Here is a 5,462-nt window from a genome sequence, read left to right as displayed (position 1 = left end):
GATTAAATTTTCACAGTGCTAGGATATGAACTCAGGGCCTAGCAGGCCAAATTCATGAATGGGTGAGTGTAAGCCTGGCAGCCTCTAGCCAGGTGGTTCCCAGGTGCTGAGAATGAGCCCAGGTTTGGCCAAAACATTGATACATGGTAAAAAGTGCCAGAGCGGACTGTGAATTACTAAATGACATCTACTACTTTCCTACCAACTCTTAGGTATTTATTATACTTCCATTGAAGCAAAATTATGCTTTTCATGCTTAATAAACTATTAATTAAGATCAATCAGCATCCTAGGATTCTTGCATCCAATTTTAGACTAAACCAATACACGAACTACTCTTTCAATCAGTATCCTATGCATAGGAACGAGTCTCTTGGGATCTCCACCACTGGTAGGTGTCAGGACAGGGATTTGAACCTGGGGCCTATATTGACAGGTGGGCCTATGGCTTCCTTGATAGCCCGCCAGCCTTCAGCAATGGCAGGTCAGGTCCACTTTGCAGCTGTGTCATTCAGAGCCAGTAGGATCACCCTGCAAAGAAAAAAATTATAAAACTCCCAACCCTCTGCAGCTCACTACTTTTGGTGCTATTCCACTTTTTTTTCTTCCTGCAAGCCCTCTTGGCTTGGGATCCCAGGATTTGCTATGGGTCCAGAGGCTGCAGCCCAGCCTAGGGATATCAAAGCTTAGGCAGTATTGCCATGATCTGAGTTCAAGACCCGTGGTTGGCAAAAAAAAAAAAAAAAAAGAACAAACAAATAAATAAATAATTTATTATTTATTTAACTAAATTAAAAAATAAAGCTCCCTTATTTGGAATTTCTGCTAGTTTTGTTTCCTATCCTGGCATTTGAACTCAGGGTCTTGGTAAATCCATACCAATGTGAGAGAAGGTGCAGAGTCGCCACTACTTTAGTTCAAACCCCGTGCCAAGCCAAAATTAAAAAATTAAGTCACTGATCTTGGCAGGGGGAGGTAGTTGTGGAGATGGGAGGGAAGGGATAGTAGGGGGAAAACAAAGGAAGGGGCAACAATGCTCAATAGGAAATGTACTCATTATTTTGTTCATATAACTGTAACCCCCTGTACATCATTTTTACAATAAACATCATACAAAAAATAAACAATGTAGTGCTCAGAGAAGCACTTTGGGGGTAAAGGAAAGATGCCTGAATAGCTATACAAAATTCTACACTGCTTTTTTTTTTTTAAATGTTCAGTATGGAACTGAATAAACATAACTGCTTTCATCAAAGAAAAATTGTCTCTGTCTTGGAAATGGGGCCAATATTTCTGCTATTGCTGGGATTTGATCTCACATTCCAGGTAACTCTTTTGCACCACGGGTAAAGGCAAAGTTTACTGTCCTTGAGGAAAACAAATTCAGGCTAGAGTTCCCAGGGCCTGCAGTAAGGCTCTGCAATGGAAAAATAGTTATGGTATATACTTACATATATATGTTTATTACATAATATGATTATTGTCATTGTTTTTTATTTATTTTATTTTTATTTTATTTATTTATTCATTGTTTAATGTATTTAGTATTATTACATACATATTTATTATGTTTCATACATCTATTATAAAATTATAAACAATAATTTAGGACATTGAGTCATTTTTCATTAATACCTTATTAAGTGTTGAAACATGATACATAATTAAATGGAGGCATTTGTCACAGTCATCACATGTTTAGAGTCTGTCCCAAGTATGAGCTTTGTCTTATTCATCTTTGGACAACTTCCTACAGGGATTTCTTTAAATGATATATACTCAGAGACTTTTTCTTGAGGATAGGCAAGTTGAGGGATAAAATAGTAAGAGTGAAGCTGGGAATGTGGCTTATAGGTAGAGAGCTTGCTCAGCATGCATGAATGTCAGGGTTTAAATCCTCAGTGCCACATACTCAGAAAAAGCCAGAAGCTGTGGAATGGCTCAAGTGGTAGAGTGCTAGCCTTGAGAAAAAGAAGCTCAGAGACAGTACCCCGGACCTACGTTCAAGCCCCAGAACTGGCAAAAACAATAGGCCAGATGCTGGTGGCTCACACCTACAACCTAGCTAATCAGGAAGCTGAGACCTTAAGACCACAGTTCAAAGACAGCCTAGGCAAGGAAAGCCTGTTAGACTCTTACCTCCAATGAACCACAAAAAGACCCCACGTGGAGCTGTGACTCAAGTGGTAGAGTGTTCACCTTGACCTGAAGGGCTTAGGGATAGTGCCCAGGCTTGAGTTCGAAATACATACCTGGAAAAAAGTGAGGGTTAATCAAAGTACTTTTCCTATTTGTTAATTATGAGAACATTTTCTGGAAAATGAATGCTGGTGTACACCAGAATTGGAGTCAGAGCTCAATGTTCAAGTATAGAAGATCTATATGCTCAGGCTCTCTATCTTTAGGATTATAACCTTGTGTGCTACACGGTTCTGAAAGGTCCAATGTTGAAAGGGTTAATATGCTTCCCAAGCCCTTTATGATGAGCAGTTGACTTGTATTTTCAATGTCATTACAGTTCTGAACTTAGCAGAGCAACAGAAACTTATGCTTGTCACCCTTGTTTAGGAGACTGAGGTCTGAGTATCACAGGGTGAAGACAGCCAGGGCAGGAATATCTATGAGGCTCTGACTTCCACTTCACCACAGACAAAGCAGAAAGGGACTCATGTGGCATAGCGCTAGCCTTGAGTCAAAGGCGTCCAGGGAAAGAACCTAGATCCACAATTCAAGCCCAAAGACTGAAAAACATTTAAAGCAAAGGACAGAAAAAGAAGGAAAAAGCCAGTAACTCCTTTTGGGTTTGATCAATATATTTCTATCTTGGAAGCTCCTGAGGAGCTAACAGGACAAGCACCAAAGAAGAACATAGACTAGGAGAGCAGGCTGAGTTTAAGGTTCAAGTGTAGCAGATCATCTGCCCAGCCACTCACGTGAAGATTGTAATCATCTTGTGTCCTCCAATGGGCTTCCAAAAGGTTATATGTTTAAGAATTCCTGGGTTTCCCTTGGTGATGAGAAGTTACTTGCACTCTAAATGTTCTTAGAGTTCCCAAGCTATAGAAGCAGGAAAGAAACATCATTGATCCATCCTGGGTATAAATGAAGTTCTCAGGATCCAAGACCTAGCCCTGTTAGCAGGAAGAACTCCAAAGTAACTCTGTATTTGAAGGACAGGAAACAGTTTCAAAAAAAAGGCTAGGTGCAGAGATCTAGGCCTGCAGAATTAGGAGGCAGAATGTACACACTAAACAGGGAAGTGAGCCAGCAATGGGGGGAAACCTGAAATATTTGTTAGAGTCACACCAGGGTCAGGCTTTTCTCAGCCTCTTCAAAAATTATCCTTCCTCCCTCAGGTTAAGGAGCCTCAGGCTATCTTTAGGTTACCAATAGAGAGCCAGTTTAGTGGGGAAGAGGGGAGGAACAGAGTAGAAAAATCCTGCTTTTTGGTGTTAGGGAGTGGGTTCTTGACTCTCCGTCAGATTTGAAGGCCTTTCTTCTACCTCTGTCAGTCCATTCTCCTTCCTTCATTCTCCACATCATTAATGTAAATCCCCAGTTCAAGGAAGGGCAGGGCCCTTTCTCTTCTGCCTCCAAGCACCTGAGTTAGAACCTGGCTCTGCCCTCTTGACTCTGGGGCCTTCCACTGCCTTAGAAGTGGGAGAGAGACAGTCTTCCTGTTCTGTGGTTATGTGAAGGTGATGCTGGTGTCCTGGCACACTGAAGAAGGCTTCATGGTTGGGAAGTGTTCCCTTCTTTCCTACTGACATCCAAGACCATATTCACCTATCATATTTCTTTCTTTCTTTCTTTCTCTCTTTCTTTCTTTCTTTCTTTCTTTCTTTCTTTCTTTCTTTCTTTCTTTCTTTCTTTCTTTCTTTCTTTCTTTCTTTCTTTCTTTCTTTCTTTCTTTCTTTCTTTCTTTCTTTCTTTCTTTCATCAATCTCTCTCTCTCTCTCTCTCACTCTCTCTGTCTGTCTGTCTGTCTATCTATCTACCTACCTACTTACCTGGTATCTCTTTGACAGTTCGTGGGCCGAACTCAAGGCCTTGGCACTGTCTCTAGGACTCTGCTACTTGAGTCACAGCACCAATTCTGGATTTTTCTGTGTATGTGCTACTGAGGAATCAAACCCAAGGATTCTTGCATGCTAGGCAAACACTCTCTCACTAATCCACATTCCCAGCCCCCTCATCTTTTTCTTAATGGTAGTTTTTACATAAGTACGCTACCATTTTTCATCCCCAAGTTAATTTTTCTGAATACCTGTTATAAATATGAATACTGATCTTCTCTTCCCCTCCCTGATTTGTGACTGCTTCTGCGTTGGCCACATAATAAAATGTAAATAAAGGCTGCTGAGAGCTTAAGTGTGCATCATATAAGGATGCAGGTGTGGAGCCCTGGAAGAGAAAAGCGATGGGCTTGAAATGAAGAGAATGGTATAGTATGCGCAACGAGCATATCTGAAAAATAAATCAGTAAGTAAAAGCAGAAGCATTGCCTATGGTCTGTTTGCATTCAGGGAAGTAATATACACACATAAGTTGGTAGGAGGACACTGATACATAACTTGGCCTTCTCTTTTTGAATTTTTTGTGGGCATCCCAGGGCTTAAACACAGGGTCCAATGCAATGAGCTGTTTTGCTCAAGGCTGAGGCTCTACCACCGACAGAGCTCCACGTCCAGCTATCTGGTCGACAATTGGACATAAGCGCCTCCCAGGCTTTCCTGCTTGCTCTGCACAGTATCTCTTGCTTGGCTTTCTCTCTCAAAGCTGGAGCTCTACCATCTGGGCCACTGCTCCACTTATGGTTTTCTGGTGGTTAATTGGAGATAAGAAGCTCACATACTTTCCTGCTCAGGCTGGCTTTGAATGGTTATCTCCTGAGGAGGATTTAAGCACCTTTCCTTAGGGATTCGCTGAGATGCCACTCCACAAAACCTTTAGTCTAAATGTTGAGAGGAACTACAGAAAAACAGAAACAGGAAGATGCTTCTAGTGTGTTCTAGATACTTAAGAGTGTAGACAAAAACATTTATAATTATTAGGTCATTTTATAGACAAAAGAGCAATGCAGACAGTCTGAAAATCGCTTAAGGTTTCAGTCCTCTCGTCCTGAGACAGTAAATTCACTGCAGCTCAATGCTAAGTGACCAAACTGGCATGTCCTGTGGACATTTGCTCCAACATCCTGGGACATTTATTTCTCATTTTTGGCTTCAAACCTTTGGCCAGAGGGGAAGATGAGGAGAGAAAATCCTTCTCAAAGAAAGCAGCTATAAAGAACATTGAGTAGTTTACTTATAAATTCAAACCATTGGAATGACCCTGTTAAGATGTCAGAAGTCCAGAGTAAAAATGAAGAAGAAAAGAAAGGCAGGTGCCAATGGCTGCTGACTGTAATCCCAGCTTCTCAGAAGGCTAACATGTAGAGAACCTTAGTTTGAATCCAGCCA

The sequence above is a fragment of the Dipodomys spectabilis genome, unplaced genomic scaffold (assembly GCF_019054845.1).
Source record: "Dipodomys spectabilis isolate Male_0828 unplaced genomic scaffold, ASM1905484v1 ptg000224l, whole genome shotgun sequence".
In the NCBI taxonomy this organism is placed as follows: Eukaryota; Metazoa; Chordata; class Mammalia; order Rodentia; family Heteromyidae; genus Dipodomys; species Dipodomys spectabilis.
This window is presented reverse-complemented; position numbering follows the sequence as displayed.